The 18,101-nt window shown below is 48.6% G+C and overlaps 4 non-coding genes across 4 annotated transcripts; all 4 read left to right on the forward strand.

Annotated features, from left to right (window-relative positions):
- The first annotated feature begins 2,540 nt into the window (after window positions 1–2,540).
- trnal-aag (transfer RNA leucine (anticodon AAG)) lies at window positions 2,541–2,623 on the forward strand. The gene has a single exon. It is a non-coding gene; the product is annotated as a tRNA-Leu (tRNA).
- Window positions 2,624–6,653: 4,030 nt separating this feature from the next.
- trnal-aag (transfer RNA leucine (anticodon AAG)) lies at window positions 6,654–6,736 on the forward strand. The gene has a single exon. It is a non-coding gene; the product is annotated as a tRNA-Leu (tRNA).
- Window positions 6,737–10,768: 4,032 nt separating this feature from the next.
- Window positions 10,769–10,851, forward strand: trnal-aag (transfer RNA leucine (anticodon AAG)). Its single transcript has one exon. It is a non-coding gene; the product is annotated as a tRNA-Leu (tRNA).
- A 4,025-nt stretch (window positions 10,852–14,876) lies between these two features.
- Window positions 14,877–14,959, forward strand: trnal-aag (transfer RNA leucine (anticodon AAG)). The gene has a single exon. It is a non-coding gene; the product is annotated as a tRNA-Leu (tRNA).
- Window positions 14,960–18,101: the final 3,142 nt, after the last annotated feature.

The raw sequence follows: 18,101 nt of genomic DNA on the forward strand, positions 1-18,101 counted from the left end.
TGATTCAGTTTAATGCAAGTATTCATTCTCCTCCTGGAAAATACAGCTTGCGAAAGATGAAATACAATTCTTGGCTTTTCTGGGTGAGTGCAGAAGAAATCCTGCCGGCTGGCAGAAGAATTCCAGCCTTTTTTACTCTTTAACCAGAAACTTGCGAATGATACAAAGCAAGCGGGGTGCGTTTCTGTGCAGCTGTTAACTGAACAGCTGCTGCTTCAAGCCCACCCAGGGCTCATTCCGATTTCAACATCATGCCCCCTGAAGGTAGACTGGATTTCTTTGCGAAGCATTCACCCTTTGGACGTTTCAGGAAAGGTGCGTGTCGATGCCAGACTTGAAAAGCTTTCCATACAAAGAAACAACATAGTGCTTTTGATTGATGGGAAACGGCAAGAGCGGTTTGAGCAGCTCCGGCCTCTCAACCGCTTTACAAAGTGATCGCCACCTCGGTAGCCAGTTTAGAAGGCTGAAAAGGATGCTGGAAGCACAGCGACGTTCTAAAACCAGCGCTTGAAAAGCATCTGCATACATAAAATGTCCATTTCCCCAAAGCTGAATCTGCAGCTTCAGAAGATTGTCAGCTATACGTTTTCGTTCTTTGTTTCCTTTTTTTACATGACAAGCTTTCGAGAAATGAACTGTCTATTGTGATGAAGGCTGCATTAGAAATTGTGCATCTAGCTTAGTTCAATGAAATCGGGAGGTGCGCCTGTCTCAAGCGGATGGCTCTTTGCAGGCACACTACGGAAACCTGCGGGCGCAAGTTGGGAGAAGTGACTCTTGCAGAGTGTTGAGCTTCGAGAAGAGGGCTCCGCTCAGGAAGATATTTCCACATGTTGAAGAGTCGCTTTTCGCCCTTTCTTTCCCACATTTTTCCAGTGCGGTTATTGATCGCGTTCAAAATGTTTTCCCAACGTACGTGTTACCTGCAAAATCACAGTGAAACTGTTATGGCGAAAAGATTCCTAATAGTTATTGTATTAGAATAGCTCTCCAATTTCTTAGCCTTCGTACACGCAATGTTTAAGGAAACGCTAGAGTAAATGAAACTGTAAATAGACAGGAGCTCTTCTTAGTTTTCATACAAGTTATGATGGCTGCAGCTCCTATCTGCGTCCGGGTGACCGGAGCCAAGGGATTATCTGCGGAACCTTTGATTTATCTCTCGGGCAAGGAGCTAGATACGCCCTTTTCATCTCAGTTTGATCACACCTGTGCATTAAAACGCAGTGCTCGGTACCATCGAGGTGTAAGAGGTTCAAGGATGAGCGGGAAACTTTGTTAATAAGGAGACGGGCACCGCCCAACGTGGGGCTCGAACCCACGACCCTGAGATTAAGAGTCTCATGCTCTACCGACTGAGCTAGCCGGGCGCCGGTGGCGCAGGTGGTTAACTTGTCCCTGTTGACGGCAATTTGACAAGGTATACTTCCTGGCTTTTCATCATGTGCTGACCGGATTCGAGAGTAGCACACCCTGTTCTTTGTTGATTACTGTACCTCCAGCAGCGCAAATGTCAGTAATCATTGAAATGTACGACCTACAATCTCCTCAGCATTGTGGACTTCTCAGTGATCATCCTTCTACGTTCTGCTGTAGTTTTCATGCAAGTGAAAACCGTGCTCCAAATAACAGCGGCACAGTTGTATCCTGCGGTAAGCATTCTTCTAATTCCATCGTTTTGCTCCAGGTAAAAGGTAGCGCATCATAGTGTTGATATTCCAAGGTTTCAGAGTCCGTATTGGATGGCTTGGATGCAGACATCGCTCAGAGCTCCCAGTATGATTTTCCCGAGTTCAGTTTTGCAGTGTTTTAGTGCTTTACTACTTCCAGTGGGCCTTTGAATGCTCTGCTAAGTAGAGACGTGACATAATTACTAATGCGACCGAGTGTGCTGGCTGTTCCTGGTTCGTAATGATTAACGCGAGAAATCAATATAAACATAACTGCTTCGATTTCGAGGTTCAGTTGAAGCATTCGAAGAAACTATCAAAGACCTCAGAACAACCGAAGACACATTTGGTCATCTCCGTATTGGTGAAGATTAAAGAGTCCCGCAAGTGTCAAGCTTGCACAAACACACACGAGAGAGAAACTCAGGACAGAACTTAAAGAAAGGGAGATGCAGACTATTTGAAGGCACTTTGCTAACCCAATGGCATGATTATGAATCATGCATAGGACACACGTAGCAGAGGATGGTTTCGATCCATCGACCTCTGGGTTATGGGCCCAGCACGCTTCCGCTGCGCCACTCTGCTGACGGCCGCTCTGCGCGTGGCGCACAACTGCTCTTTTTATTTCCTACATAAGTGATGAAAGAGTTGAAAGTTTCAACGACAAACGCAGACGTCACTTTGAGCGCTTGGTGTTGTAGCACAAATCATCACATGCTGCTCTACACTGGATTATAAAAGCCGACACATTTTCCAAACATTTTAATGCTGGAGTCACAATGTAGTATTAATAACAGTGCGATACTCGAGGAGCGTAGTGGGATCGCGGTGGCTCATCAGACCGCCCCGGGATTAGGGGCCAGCGTCAGGATGGCCGAGCGGTCTAAGGCGCTGCGTTAAGGTCGCAGTCTCCCCTGGAGGCGTGGGTTCGAATCCCACTCCTGACAAAAAGCTTGCTCAGTGCCGTCTCCAGTCGGGTGCAAATGGGTGAAGCAGCCTGCCGCGGGGAACGTGCGCCGATAGGCGTAGGTGTATCCCCTGCCTCTTCCGATTTAGCTCGTGCTCCATAGGATGGAAGCGGATGCTCTGGCTTTTTGACTCGAATATAACCTGATCACAACAGAAGGCCGTGCAGCCCAGTGCTGGTTTAAGAATGCCTCGTGTCTTCAGGCCCCTATTCCTTCAGGTTACCCCTTTGGAATAGTCGTCCGAAAAAGACGGGAAAGGAAAAGCATGTAAGCTCCCACACACTGCGTTAGCATTAGCGGTTGGAATCTGATGGGAGAAAAGCAACCTGGCTCGCCGTCAAGCAATCCATCCCTGGTCTCCCACGTGACAGGCGGGGATACGCACCACTATACTAACGAGGAGCGCTTGCTTGGCGCTTGAAGACACTTCCTCTTGCGGCTACTACTGTTTCCGGTTTCGTCTTTTCTTTTCATTCCTCCCAGAGGAGCGCATGAAAACGTTTCCATCTCCGCCATCCTCACCCCTCCAATGCTATGGTCCCTGCTCCTCCTGGTGCACTGCAAACACTCATTCAGCCGGTTCTTTCAGTTTGAATAATTAGGTCTTCAAAGGCTGGAAGTAGGGCGCAAGACATGCCAATGCCAAAAGCGTGGCTGTGTGCTTCCAGCTGTGAAATGTCACTGGTGGATGTTAAAGACATTACTTCCAAGGCAGCAGGTCCAAGCGATTAAGCGTTTGTACAAGAAGCAGGAAGAGAGAAACGGCACTCCGCCTTTTTCTGGGCAGGCCGAAGCGACAGGAGAAGGGCGCCGTAGTCGGCAGGATTCGAGCCGACGCGGGGAGTCCCCAATGGCTTTCTAGCCCTTCGCCTTAACCGCTCGGCCACGACTACAGGGAGCGCCGCCGCCGCCGGCTTGCGATCATTTAACACGGAGGGCGAGGCGGCGGCGGTAACCTTTTTCAATGTCGCTCTCCGTTTCCCCCCCAAAAAAGCCAAATCACATGCTAGCACTCGGACACCCTTCAGAAGACTGAAGGGTGGCTTAAAGCTGGAAGGATTAGGTCTCCCCGTTCCGACGCGACAATCGAACTTCCTTAGGCAGAGAGAAAGCAACATCGAGGAGCGTCAACAAGACTTTAGAAGCTGCGACACACGCCACTTTCAGTCGCAGACACAGCAGTTTTAAAGGCAGGAATCGCCTTTGCGAACGCCATGAGAAACAGAACGCAAGCTCAGGTCCTGCGGTTTAACAAACAGCCACGGCTTTCATGCGACTGGACATTTCTTTTCTGGAGCGAATTCACTTTCAACTTCAAGAAATTCACACAACTTGCGAAATACGAAATACAAATCGGGCTCATCGCTGCACAAGAAATACCGCCGGCTGGCAAGAAAATGACAACGGTGTTTTTCCTTAACGAAAAACTTCCCATGGAGAAAAACAACGGCTGTGCGTCTCTGTCGGCTTGATTCAGTTTAATGCAAGTATTCATTCTCCTCCTGGAAAATACAGCTTGCGAAAGATGAAATACAATTCTTGGCTTTTCTGGGTGAGTGCAGAAGAAATCCTGCCGGCTGGCAGAAGAATTCCAGCCTTTTTTACTCTTTAACCACAAACTTGCGAATGATACAAAGCAAGCGGGGTGCGTTTCTGTGCAGCTGTTAACTGAACAGCTGCTGCTTCAAGCCCACCCAGGGCTCATTCCGATTTCAACATCATGCCCCCTGAAGGTAGACTGGATTTCTTTGCGAAGCATTCACCCTTTGGACGTTTCAGGAAAGGTGCGTGTCGATGCCAGACTTGAAAAGCTTTCCATACAAAGAAACAACATAGTGCTTTTGATTGATGGGAAACGGCAAGAGCGGTTTGAGCAGCTCCGGCCTCTCAACCGCTTTACAAAGTGATCGCCACCTCGGTAGCCAGTTTAGAAGGCTGAAAAGGATGCTGGAAGCACAGCGACGTTCTAAAACCAGCGCTTGAAAAGCATCTGCATACATAAAATGTCCATTTCCCCAAAGCTGAATCTGCAGCTTCAGAAGATTGTCAGCTATACGTTTTCGTTCTTTGTTTCCTTTTTTTACATGACAAGCTTTCGAGAAATGAACTGTCTATTGTGATGAAGGCTGCATTAGAAATTGTGCATCTAGCTTAGTTCAATGAAATCGGGAGGTGCGCCTGTCTCAAGCGGATGGCTCTTTGCAGGCACACTACGGAAACCTGCGGGCGCAAGTTGGGAGAAGTGACTCTTGCAGAGTGTTGAGCTTCGAGAAGAGGGCTCCGCTCAGGAAGATATTTCCACATGTTGAAGAGTCGCTTTTCGCCCTTTCTTTCCCACATTTTTCCAGTGCGGTTATTGATCGCGTTCAAAATGTTTTCCCAACGTACGTGTTACCTGCAAAATCACAGTGAAACTGTTATGGCGAAAAGATTCCTAATAGTTATTGTATTAGAATAGCTCTCCAATTTCTTAGCCTTCGTACACGCAATGTTTAAGGAAACGCTAGAGTAAATGAAACTGTAAATAGACAGGAGCTCTTCTTAGTTTTCATACAAGTTATGATGGCTGCAGCTCCTATCTGCGTCCGGGTGACCGGAGCCAAGGGATTATCTGCGGAACCTTTGATTTATCTCTCGGGCAAGGAGCTAGATACGCCCTTTTCATCTCAGTTTGATCACACCTGTGCATTAAAACGCAGTGCTCGGTACCATCGAGGTGTAAGAGGTTCAAGGATGAGCGGGAAACTTTGTTAATAAGGAGACGGGCACCGCCCAACGTGGGGCTCGAACCCACGACCCTGAGATTAAGAGTCTCATGCTCTACCGACCGAGCTAGCCGGGCGCCGGTGGCGCAGGTGGTTAACTTGTCCCTGTTGACGGCAATTTGACAAGGTATACTTCCTGGCTTTTCATCATGTGCTGACCGGATTCGAGAGTAGCACACCCTGTTCTTTGTTGATTACTGTACCTCCAGCAGCGCAAATGTCAGTAATCATTGAAATGTACGACCTACAATCTCCTCAGCATTGTGGACTTCTCAGTGATCATCCTTCTACGTTCTGCTGTAGTTTTCATGCAAGTGAAAACCGTGCTCCAAATAACAGCGGCACAGTTGTATCCTGCGGTAAGCATTCTTCTAATTCCATCGTTTTGCTCCAGGTAAAAGGTAGCGCATCATAGTGTTGATATTCCAAGGTTTCAGAGTCCGTATTGGATGGCTTGGATGCAGACATCGCTCAGAGCTCCCAGTATGATTTTCCCGAGTTCAGTTTTGCAGTGTTTTAGTGCTTTACTACTTCCAGTGGGCCTTTGAATGCTCTGCTAAGTAGAGACGTGACATAATTACTAATGCGACCGAGTGTGCTGGCTGTTCCTGGTTCGTAATGATTAACGCGAGAAATCAATATAAACATAACTGCTTCGATTTCGAGGTTCAGTTGAAGCATTCGAAGAAACTATCAAAGACCTCAGAACAACCGAAGACACATTTGGTCATCTCCGTATTGGTGAAGATTAAAGAGTCCCGCAAGTGTCAAGCTTGCACAAACACACACGAGAGAGAAACTCAGGACAGAACTTAAAGAAAGGGAGATGCAGACTATTTGAAGGCACTTTGCTAACCCAATGGCATGATTATGAATCATGCATAGGACACACGTAGCAGAGGATGGTTTCGATCCATCGACCTCTGGGTTATGGGCCCAGCACGCTTCCGCTGCGCCACTCTGCTGACGGCCGCTCTGCGCGTGGCGCACAACTGCTCTTTTTATTTCCTACATAAGTGATGAAAGAGTTGAAAGTTTCAACGACAAACGCAGACGTCACTTTGAGCGCTTGGTGTTGTAGCACAAATCATCACATGCTGCTCTACACTGGATTATAAAAGCCGACACATTTTCCAAACATTTTAATGCTGGAGTCACAATGTAGTATTAATAACAGTGCGATACTCGAGGAGCGTAGTGGGATCGCGGTGGCTCATCAGACCGCCCCGGGATTAGGGGCCAGCGTCAGGATGGCCGAGCGGTCTAAGGCGCTGCGTTAAGGTCGCAGTCTCCCCTGGAGGCGTGGGTTCGAATCCCACTCCTGACAAAAAGCTTGCTCAGTGCCGTCTCCAGTCGGGTGCAAATGGGTGAAGCAGCCTGCCGCGGGGAACGTGCGCCGATAGGCGTAGGTGTATCCCCTGCCTCTTCCGATTTAGCTCGTGCTCCATAGGATGGAAGCGGATGCTCTGGCTTTTTGACTCGAATATAACCTGATCACAACAGAAGGCCGTGCAGCCCAGTGCTGGTTTAAGAATGCCTCGTGTCTTCAGGCCCCTATTCCTTCAGGTTACCCCTTTGGAATAGTCGTCCGAAAAAGACGGGAAAGGAAAAGCATGTAAGCTCCCACACACTGCGTTAGCATTAGCGGTTGGAATCTGATGGGAGAAAAGCAACCTGGCTCGCCGTCAAGCAATCCATCCCTGGTCTCCCACGTGACAGGCGGGGATACGCACCACTATACTAACGAGGAGCGCTTGCTTGGCGCTTGAAGACACTTCCTCTTGCGGCTACTACTGTTTCCGGTTTCGTCTTTTCTTTTCATTCCTCCCAGAGGAGCGCATGAAAACGTTTCCATCTCCGCCATCCTCACCCCTCCAATGCTATGGTCCCTGCTCCTCCTGGTGCACTGCAAACACTCATTCAGCCGGTTCTTTCAGTTTGAATAATTAGGTCTTCAAAGGCTGGAAGTAGGGCGCAAGACATGCCAATGCCAAAAGCGTGGCTGTGTGCTTCCAGCTGTGAAATGTCACTGGTGGATGTTAAAGACATTACTTCCAAGGCAGCAGGTCCAAGCGATTAAGCGTTTGTACAAGAAGCAGGAAGAGAGAAACGGCACTCCGCCTTTTTCTGGGCAGGCCGAAGCGACAGGAGAAGGGCGCCGTAGTCGGCAGGATTCGAGCCGACGCGGGGAGTCCCCAATGGCTTTCTAGCCCTTCGCCTTAACCGCTCGGCCACGACTACAGGGAGCGCCGCCGCCGCCGGCTTGCGATCATTTAACACGGAGGGCGAGGCGGCGGCGGTAACCTTTTTCAATGTCGCTCTCCGTTTCCCCCCCGAAAAAGCCAAATGACATGCTAGCACTCGGACACCCTTCAGAAGACTGAAGGGTGGCTTAAAGCTGGAAGGATTAGGTCTCCCCGTTCCGACGCGACAATCGAACTTCCTTAGGCAGAGAGAAAGCAACATCGAGGAGCGTCAACAAGACTTTAGAAGCTGCGACACACGCCACTTTCAGTCGCAGACACAGCAGTTTTAAAGGCAGGAATCGCCTTTGCGAACGCCATGAGAAACAGAACGCAAGCTGTCCTGTCCTGCGGTTTAACAAACAGCCACGGCTTTCATGCGACTGGACATTTCTTTTCTGGAGCGAATTCACTTTCAACTTCAAGAAATTCACACAACTTGCGAAATACGAAATACAAATCGGGCTCATCGCTGCACAAGAAATACCGCCGGCTGGCAAGAAAATGACAACGGTGTTTTTCCTTAACGAAAAACTTCCCATGGAGAAAAACAACGGCTGTGCGTCTCTGTCGGCTTGATTCAGTTTAATGCAAGTATTCATTCTCCTCCTGGAAAATACAGCTTGCGAAAGATGAAATACAATTCTTGGCTTTTCTGGGTGAGTGCAGAAGAAATCCTGCCGGCTGGCAGAAGAATTCCAGCCTTTTTTACTCTTTAACCAGAAACTTGCGAATGATACAAAGCAAGCGGGGTGCGTTTCTGTGCAGCTGTTAACTGAACAGCTGCTGCTTCAAGCCCACCCAGGGCTCATTCCGATTTCAACATCATGCCCCCTGAAGGTAGACTGGATTTCTTTGCGAAGCATTCACCCTTTGGACGTTTCAGGAAAGGTGCGTGTCGATGCCAGACTTGAAAAGCTTTCCATACAAAGAAACAACATAGTGCTTTTGATTGATGGGAAACGGCAAGAGCGGTTTGAGCAGCTCCGGCCTCTCAACCGCTTTACAAAGTGATCGCCACCTCGGTAGCCAGTTTAGAAGGCTGAAAAGGATGCTGGAAGCACAGCGACGTTCTAAAACCAGCGCTTGAAAAGCATCTGCATACATAAAATGTCCATTTCCCCAAAGCTGAATCTGCAGCTTCAGAAGATTGTCAGCTATACGTTTTCGTTCTTTGTTTCCTTTTTTTACATGACAAGCTTTCGAGAAATGAACTGTCTATTGTGATGAAGGCTGCATTAGAAATTGTGCATCTAGCTTAGTTCAATGAAATCGGGAGGTGCGCCTGTCTCAAGCGGATGGCTCTTTGCAGGCACACTACGGAAACCTGCGGGCGCAAGTTGGGAGAAGTGACTCTTGCAGAGTGTTGAGCTTCGAGAAGAGGGCTCCGCTCAGGAAGATATTTCCACATGTTGAAGAGTCGCTTTTCGCCCTTTCTTTCCCACATTTTTCCAGTGCGGTTATTGATCGCGTTCAAAATGTTTTCCCAACGTACGTGTTACCTGCAAAATCACAGTGAAACTGTTATGGCGAAAAGATTCCTAATAGTTATTGTATTAGAATAGCTCTCCAATTTCTTAGCCTTCGTACACGCAATGTTTAAGGAAACGCTAGAGTAAATGAAACTGTAAATAGACAGGAGCTCTTCTTAGTTTTCATACAAGTTATGATGGCTGCAGCTCCTATCTGCGTCCGGGTGACCGGAGCCAAGGGATTATCTGCGGAACCTTTGATTTATCTCTCGGGCAAGGAGCTAGATACGCCCTTTTCATCTCAGTTTGATCACACCTGTGCATTAAAACGCAGTGCTCGGTACCATCGAGGTGTAAGAGGTTCAAGGATGAGCGGGAAACTTTGTTAATAAGGAGACGGGCACCGCCCAACGTGGGGCTCGAACCCACGACCCTGAGATTAAGAGTCTCATGCTCTACCGACTGAGCTAGCCGGGCGCCGGTGGCGCAGGTGGTTAACTTGTCCCTGTTGACGGCAATTTGACAAGGTATACTTCCTGGCTTTTCATCATGTGCTGACCGGATTCGAGAGTAGCACACCCTGTTCTTTGTTGATTACTGTACCTCCAGCAGCGCAAATGTCAGTAATCATTGAAATGTACGACCTACAATCTCCTCAGCATTGTGGACTTCTCAGTGATCATCCTTCTACGTTCTGCTGTAGTTTTCATGCAAGTGAAAACCGTGCTCCAAATAACAGCGGCACAGTTGTATCCTGCGGTAAGCATTCTTCTAATTCCATCGTTTTGCTCCAGGTAAAAGGTAGCGCATCATAGTGTTGATATTCCAAGGTTTCAGAGTCCGTATTGGATGGCTTGGATGCAGACATCGCTCAGAGCTCCCAGTATGATTTTCCCGAGTTCAGTTTTGCAGTGTTTTAGTGCTTTACTACTTCCAGTGGGCCTTTGAATGCTCTGCTAAGTAGAGACGTGACATAATTACTAATGCGACCGAGTGTGCTGGCTGTTCCTGGTTCGTAATGATTAACGCGAGAAATCAATATAAACATAACTGCTTCGATTTCGAGGTTCAGTTGAAGCATTCGAAGAAACTATCAAAGACCTCAGAACAACCGAAGACACATTTGGTCATCTCCGTATTGGTGAAGATTAAAGAGTCCCGCAAGTGTCAAGCTTGCACAAACACACACGAGAGAGAAACTCAGGACAGAACTTAAAGAAAGGGAGATGCAGACTATTTGAAGGCACTTTGCTAACCCAATGGCATGATTATGAATCATGCATAGGACACACGTAGCAGAGGATGGTTTCGATCCATCGACCTCTGGGTTATGGGCCCAGCACGCTTCCGCTGCGCCACTCTGCTGACGGCCGCTCTGCGCGTGGCGCACAACTGCTCTTTTTATTTCCTACATAAGTGATGAAAGAGTTGAAAGTTTCAACGACAAACGCAGACGTCACTTTGAGCGCTTGGTGTTGTAGCACAAATCATCACATGCTGCTCTACACTGGATTATAAAAGCCGACACATTTTCCAAACATTTTAATGCTGGAGTCACAATGTAGTATTAATAACAGTGCGATACTCGAGGAGCGTAGTGGGATCGCGGTGGCTCATCAGACCGCCCCGGGATTAGGGGCCAGCGTCAGGATGGCCGAGCGGTCTAAGGCGCTGCGTTAAGGTCGCAGTCTCCCCTGGAGGCGTGGGTTCGAATCCCACTCCTGACAAAAAGCTTGCTCAGTGCCGTCTCCAGTCGGGTGCAAATGGGTGAAGCAGCCTGCCGCGGGGAACGTGCGCCGATAGGCGTAGGTGTATCCCCTGCCTCTTCCGATTTAGCTCGTGCTCCATAGGATGGAAGCGGATGCTCTGGCTTTTTGACTCGAATATAACCTGATCACAACAGAAGGCCGTGCAGCCCAGTGCTGGTTTAAGAATGCCTCGTGTCTTCAGGCCCCTATTCCTTCAGGTTACCCCTTTGGAATAGTCGTCCGAAAAAGACGGGAAAGGAAAAGCATGTAAGCTCCCACACACTGCGTTAGCATTAGCGGTTGGAATCTGATGGGAGAAAAGCAACCTGGCTCGCCGTCAAGCAATCCATCCCTGGTCTCCCACGTGACAGGCGGGGATACGCACCACTATACTAACGAGGAGCGCTTGCTTGGCGCTTGAAGACACTTCCTCTTGCGGCTACTACTGTTTCCGGTTTCGTCTTTTCTTTTCATTCCTCCCAGAGGAGCGCATGAAAACGTTTCCATCTCCGCCATCCTCACCCCTCCAATGCTATGGTCCCTGCTCCTCCTGGTGCACTGCAAACACTCATTCAGCCGGTTCTTTCAGTTTGAATAATTAGGTCTTCAAAGGCTGGAAGTAGGGCGCAAGACATGCCAATGCCAAAAGCGTGGCTGTGTGCTTCCAGCTGTGAAATGTCACTGGTGGATGTTAAAGACATTACTTCCAAGGCAGCAGGTCCAAGCGATTAAGCGTTTGTACAAGAAGCAGGAAGAGAGAAACGGCACTCCGCCTTTTTCTGGGCAGGCCGAAGCGACAGGAGAAGGGCGCCGTAGTCGGCAGGATTCGAGCCGACGCGGGGAGTCCCCAATGGCTTTCTAGCCCTTCGCCTTAACCGCTCGGCCACGACTACAGGGAGCGCCGCCGCCGCCGGCTTGCGATCATTTAACACGGAGGGCGAGGCGGCGGCGGTAACCTTTTTCAATGTCGCTCTCCGTTTCCCCCCCAAAAAAGCCAAATCACATGCTAGCACTCGGACACCCTTCAGAAGACTGAAGGGTGGCTTAAAGCTGGAAGGATTAGGTCTCCCCGTTCCGACGCGACAATCGAACTTCCTTAGGCAGAGAGAAAGCAACATCGAGGAGCGTCAACAAGACTTTAGAAGCTGCGACACACGCCACTTTCAGTCGCAGACACAGCAGTTTTAAAGGCAGGAATCGCCTTTGCGAACGCCATGAGAAACAGAACGCAAGCTCAGGTCCTGCGGTTTAACAAACAGCCACGGCTTTCAAGCGACATTTCTTTTCTGGAGCGAATTCACTTTCAACTTCAAGAAATTCACACAACTTGCGAAATACGAAATACAAATCGGGCTCATCGCTGCACAAGAAATACCGCCGGCTGGCAAGAAAATGACAACGGTGTTTTTCCTTAACGAAAAACTTCCCATGGAGAAAAACAACGGCTGTGCGTCTCTGTCGGCTTGATTCAGTTTAATGCAAGTATTCATTCTCCTCCTGGAAAATACAGCTTGCGAAAGATGAAATACAATTCTTGGCTTTTCTGGGTGAGTGCAGAAGAAATCCTGCCGGCTGGCAGAAGAATTCCAGCCTTTTTTACTCTTTAACCAGAAACTTGCGAATGATACAAAGCAAGCGGGGTGCGTTTCTGTGCAGCTGTTAACTGAACAGCTGCTGCTTCAAGCCCACCCAGGGCTCATTCCGATTTCAACATCATGCCCCCTGAAGGTAGACTGGATTTCTTTGCGAAGCATTCACCCTTTGGACGTTTCAGGAAAGGTGCGTGTCGATGCCAGACTTGAAAAGCTTTCCATACAAAGAAACAACATAGTGCTTTTGATTGATGGGAAACGGCAAGAGCGGTTTGAGCAGCTCCGGCCTCTCAACCGCTTTACAAAGTGATCGCCACCTCGGTAGCCAGTTTAGAAGGCTGAAAAGGATGCTGGAAGCACAGCGACGTTCTAAAACCAGCGCTTGAAAAGCATCTGCATACATAAAATGTCCATTTCCCCAAAGCTGAATCTGCAGCTTCAGAAGATTGTCAGCTATACGTTTTCGTTCTTTGTTTCCTTTTTTTACATGACAAGCTTTCGAGAAATGAACTGTCTATTGTGATGAAGGCTGCATTAGAAATTGTGCATCTAGCTTAGTTCAATGAAATCGGGAGGTGCGCCTGTCTCAAGCGGATGGCTCTTTGCAGGCACACTACGGAAACCTGCGGGCGCAAGTTGGGAGAAGTGACTCTTGCAGAGTGTTGAGCTTCGAGAAGAGGGCTCCGCTCAGGAAGATATTTCCACATGTTGAAGAGTCGCTTTTCGCCCTTTCTTTCCCACATTTTTCCAGTGCGGTTATTGATCGCGTTCAAAATGTTTTCCCAACGTACGTGTTACCTGCAAAATCACAGTGAAACTGTTATGGCGAAAAGATTCCTAATAGTTATTGTATTAGAATAGCTCTCCAATTTCTTAGCCTTCGTACACGCAATGTTTAAGGAAACGCTAGAGTAAATGAAACTGTAAATAGACAGGAGCTCTTCTTAGTTTTCATACAAGTTATGATGGCTGCAGCTCCTATCTGCGTCCGGGTGACCGGAGCCAAGGGATTATCTGCGGAACCTTTGATTTATCTCTCGGGCAAGGAGCTAGATACGCCCTTTTCATCTCAGTTTGATCACACCTGTGCATTAAAACGCAGTGCTCGGTACCATCGAGGTGTAAGAGGTTCAAGGATGAGCGGGAAACTTTGTTAATAAGGAGACGGGCACCGCCCAACGTGGGGCTCGAACCCACGACCCTGAGATTAAGAGTCTCATGCTCTACCGACTGAGCTAGCCGGGCGCCGGTGGCGCAGGTGGTTAACTTGTCCCTGTTGACGGCAATTTGACAAGGTATACTTCCTGGCTTTTCATCATGTGCTGACCGGATTCGAGAGTAGCACACCCTGTTCTTTGTTGATTACTGTACCTCCAGCAGCGCAAATGTCAGTAATCATTGAAATGTACGACCTACAATCTCCTCAGCATTGTGGACTTCTCAGTGATCATCCTTCTACGTTCTGCTGTAGTTTTCATGCAAGTGAAAACCGTGCTCCAAATAACAGCGGCACAGTTGTATCCTGCGGTAAGCATTCTTCTAATTCCATCGTTTTGCTCCAGGTAAAAGGTAGCGCATCATAGTGTTGATATTCCAAGGTTTCAGAGTCCGTATTGGATGGCTTGGATGCAGACATCGCTCAGAGCTCCCAGTATGATTTTCCCGAGTTCAGTTTTGCAGTGTTTTAGTGCTTTACTACTTCCAGTGGGCCTTTGAATGCTCTGCTAAGTAGAGACGTGACATAATTACTAATGCGACCGAGTGTGCTGGCTGTTCCTGGTTCGTAATGATTAACGCGAGAAATCAATATAAACATAACTGCTTCGATTTCGAGGTTCAGTTGAAGCATTCGAAGAAACTATCAAAGACCTCAGAACAACCGAAGACACATTTGGTCATCTCCGTATTGGTGAAGATTAAAGAGTCCCGCAAGTGTCAAGCTTGCACAAACACACACGAGAGAGAAACTCAGGACAGAACTTAAAGAAAGGGAGATGCAGACTATTTGAAGGCACTTTGCTAACCCAATGGCATGATTATGAATCATGCATAGGACACACGTAGCAGAGGATGGTTTCGATCCATCGACCTCTGGGTTATGGGCCCAGCACGCTTCCGCTGCGCCACTCTGCTGACGGCCGCTCTGCGCGTGGCGCACAACTGCTCTTTTTATTTCCTACATAAGTGATGAAAGAGTTGAAAGTTTCAACGACAAACGCAGACGTCACTTTGAGCGCTTGGTGTTGTAGCACAAATCATCACATGCTGCTCTACACTGGATTATAAAAGCCGACACATTTTCCAAACATTTTAATGCTGGAGTCACAATGTAGTATTAATAACAGTGCGATACTCGAGGAGCGTAGTGGGATCGCGGTGGCTCATCAGACCGCCCCGGGATTAGGGGCCAGCGTCAGGATGGCCGAGCGGTCTAAGGCGCTGCGTTAAGGTCGCAGTCTCCCCTGGAGGCGTGGGTTCGAATCCCACTCCTGACAAAAAGCTTGCTCAGTGCCGTCTCCAGTCGGGTGCAAATGGGTGAAGCAGCCTGCCGCGGGGAACGTGCGCCGATAGGCGTAGGTGTATCCCCTGCCTCTTCCGATTTAGCTCGTGCTCCATAGGATGGAAGCGGATGCTCTGGCTTTTTGACTCGAATATAACCTGATCACAACAGAAGGCCGTGCAGCCCAGTGCTGGTTTAAGAATGCCTCGTGTCTTCAGGCCCCTATTCCTTCAGGTTACCCCTTTGGAATAGTCGTCCGAAAAAGACGGGAAAGGAAAAGCATGTAAGCTCCCACACACTGCGTTAGCATTAGCGGTTGGAATCTGATGGGAGAAAAGCAACCTGGCTCGCCGTCAAGCAATCCATCCCTGGTCTCCCACGTGACAGGCGGGGATACGCACCACTATACTAACGAGGAGCGCTTGCTTGGCGCTTGAAGACACTTCCTCTTGCGGCTACTACTGTTTCCGGTTTCGTCTTTTCTTTTCATTCCTCCCAGAGGAGCGCATGAAAACGTTTCCATCTCCGCCATCCTCACCCCTCCAATGCTATGGTCCCTGCTCCTCCTGGTGCACTGCAAACACTCATTCAGCCGGTTCTTTCAGTTTGAATAATTAGGTCTTCAAAGGCTGGAAGTAGGGCGCAAGACATGCCAATGCCAAAAGCGTGGCTGTGTGCTTCCAGCTGTGAAATGTCACTGGTGGATGTTAAAGACATTACTTCCAAGGCAGCAGGTCCAAGCGATTAAGCGTTTGTACAAGAAGCAGGAAGAGAGAAACGGCACTCCGCCTTTTTCTGGGCAGGCCGAAGCGACAGGAGAAGGGCGCCGTAGTCGGCAGGATTCGAGCCGACGCGGGGAGTCCCCAATGGCTTTCTAGCCCTTCGCCTTAACCGCTCGGCCACGACTACAGGGAGCGCCGCCGCCGCCGGCTTGCGATCATTTAACACGGAGGGCGAGGCGGCGGCGGTAACCTTTTTCAATGTCGCTCTCCGTTTCCCCCCCAAAAAAGCCAAATCACATGCTAGCACTCGGACACCCTTCAGAAGACTGAAGGGTGGCTTAAAGCTGGAAGGATTAGGTCTCCCCGTTCCGACGCGACAATCGAACTTCCTTAGGCAGAGAGAAAGCAACATCGAGGAGCGTCAACAAGACTTTAGAAGCTGCGACACACGCCACTTTCAGTCGCAGACACAGCAGTTTTAAAGGCAGGAATCGCCTTTGCGAACGCCATGAGAAACAGAACGCAAGCTCAGGTCCTGCGGTTTAACAAACAGCCACGGCTTTCATGCGACTGGACATTTCTTTTCTGGAGCGAATTCACTTTCAACTTCAAGAAATTCACACAACTTGCGAAATACGAAATACAAATCGGGCTCATCGCTGCACAAGAAATACCGCCGGCTGGCAAGAAAATGACAACGGTGTTTTTCCTTAACGAAAAACTTCCCATGGAGAAAAACAACGGCTGTGCGTCTCTGTCGGCTTGATTCAGTTTAATGCAAGTATTCATTCTCCTCCTGGAAAATACAGCTTGCGAAAGATGAAATACAATTCTTGGCTTTTCTGGGTGAGTGCAGAAGAAATCCTGCCGGCTGGCAGAAGAATTCCAGCCTTTTTTACTCTTTAACCAGAAACTTGCGAATGATACAAAGCAAGCGGGGTGCGTTTCTGTGCAGCTGTTAACTGAACAGCTGCTGCTTCAAGCCCACCCAGGGCTCATTCCGATTTCAACATCATGCCCCCTGAAGGTAGACTGGATTTCTTTGCGAAGCATTCACCCTTTGGACGTTTCAGGAAAGGTGCGTGTCGATGCCAGACTTGAAAAGCTTTCCATACAAAGAAACAACATAGTGCTTTTGATTGATGGGAAACGGCAAGAGCGGTTTGAGCAGCTCCGGCCTCTCAACCGCTTTACAAAGTGATCGCCACCTCGGTAGCCAGTTTAGAAGGCTGAAAAGGATGCTGGAAGCACAGCGACGTTCTAAAACCAGCGCTTGAAAAGCATCTGCATACATAAAATGTCCATTTCCCCAAAGCTGAATCTGCAGCTTCAGAAGATTGTCAGCTATACGTTTTCGTTCTTTGTTTCCTTTTTTTACATGACAAGCTTTCGAGAAATGAACTGTCTATTGTGATGAAGGCTGCATTAGAAATTGTGCATCTAGCTTAGTTCAATGAAATCGGGAGGTGCGCCTGTCTCAAGCGGATGGCTCTTTGCAGGCACACTACGGAAACCTGCGGGCGCAAGTTGGGAGAAGTGACTCTTGCAGAGTGTTGAGCTTCGAGAAGAGGGCTCCGCTCAGGAAGATATTTCCACATGTTGAAGAGTCGCTTTTCGCCCTTTCTTTCCCACATTTTTCCAGTGCGGTTATTGATCGCGTTCAAAATGTTTTCCCAACGTACGTGTTACCTGCAAAATCACAGTGAAACTGTTATGGCGAAAAGATTCCTAATAGTTATTGTATTAGAATAGCTCTCCAATTTCTTAGCCTTCGTACACGCAATGTTTAAGGAAACGCTAGAGTAAATGAAACTGTAAATAGACAGGAGCTCTTCTTAGTTTTCATACAAGTTATGATGGCTGCAGCTCCTATCTGCGTCCGGGTGACCGGAGCCAAGGGATTATCTGCGGAACCTTTGATTTATCTCTCGGGCAAGGAGCTAGATACGCCCTTTTCATCTCAGTTTGATCACACCTGTGCATTAAAACGCAGTGCTCGGTACCATCGAGGTGTAAGAGGTTCAAGGATGAGCGGGAAACTTTGTTAATAAGGAGACGGGCACCGCCCAACGTGGGGCTCGAACCCACGACCCTGAGATTAAGAGTCTCATGCTCTACCGACTGAGCTAGCCGGGCGCCGGTGGCGCAGGTGGTTAACTTGTCCCTGTTGACGGCAATTTGACAAGGTATACTTCCTGGCTTTTCATCATGTGCTGACCGGATTCGAGAGTAGCACACCCTGTTCTTTGTTGATTACTGTACCTCCAGCAGCGCAAATGTCAGTAATCATTGAAATGTACGACCTACAATCTCCTCAGCATTGTGGACTTCTCAGTGATCATCCTTCTACGTTCTGCTGTAGTTTTCATGCAAGTGAAAACCGTGCTCCAAATAACAGCGGCACAGTTGTATCCT

This window comes from Lepisosteus oculatus, unplaced genomic scaffold (assembly GCF_040954835.1).
Source record: "Lepisosteus oculatus isolate fLepOcu1 unplaced genomic scaffold, fLepOcu1.hap2 HAP2_SCAFFOLD_39, whole genome shotgun sequence".
In the NCBI taxonomy this organism is placed as follows: Eukaryota; Metazoa; Chordata; class Actinopteri; order Semionotiformes; family Lepisosteidae; genus Lepisosteus; species Lepisosteus oculatus.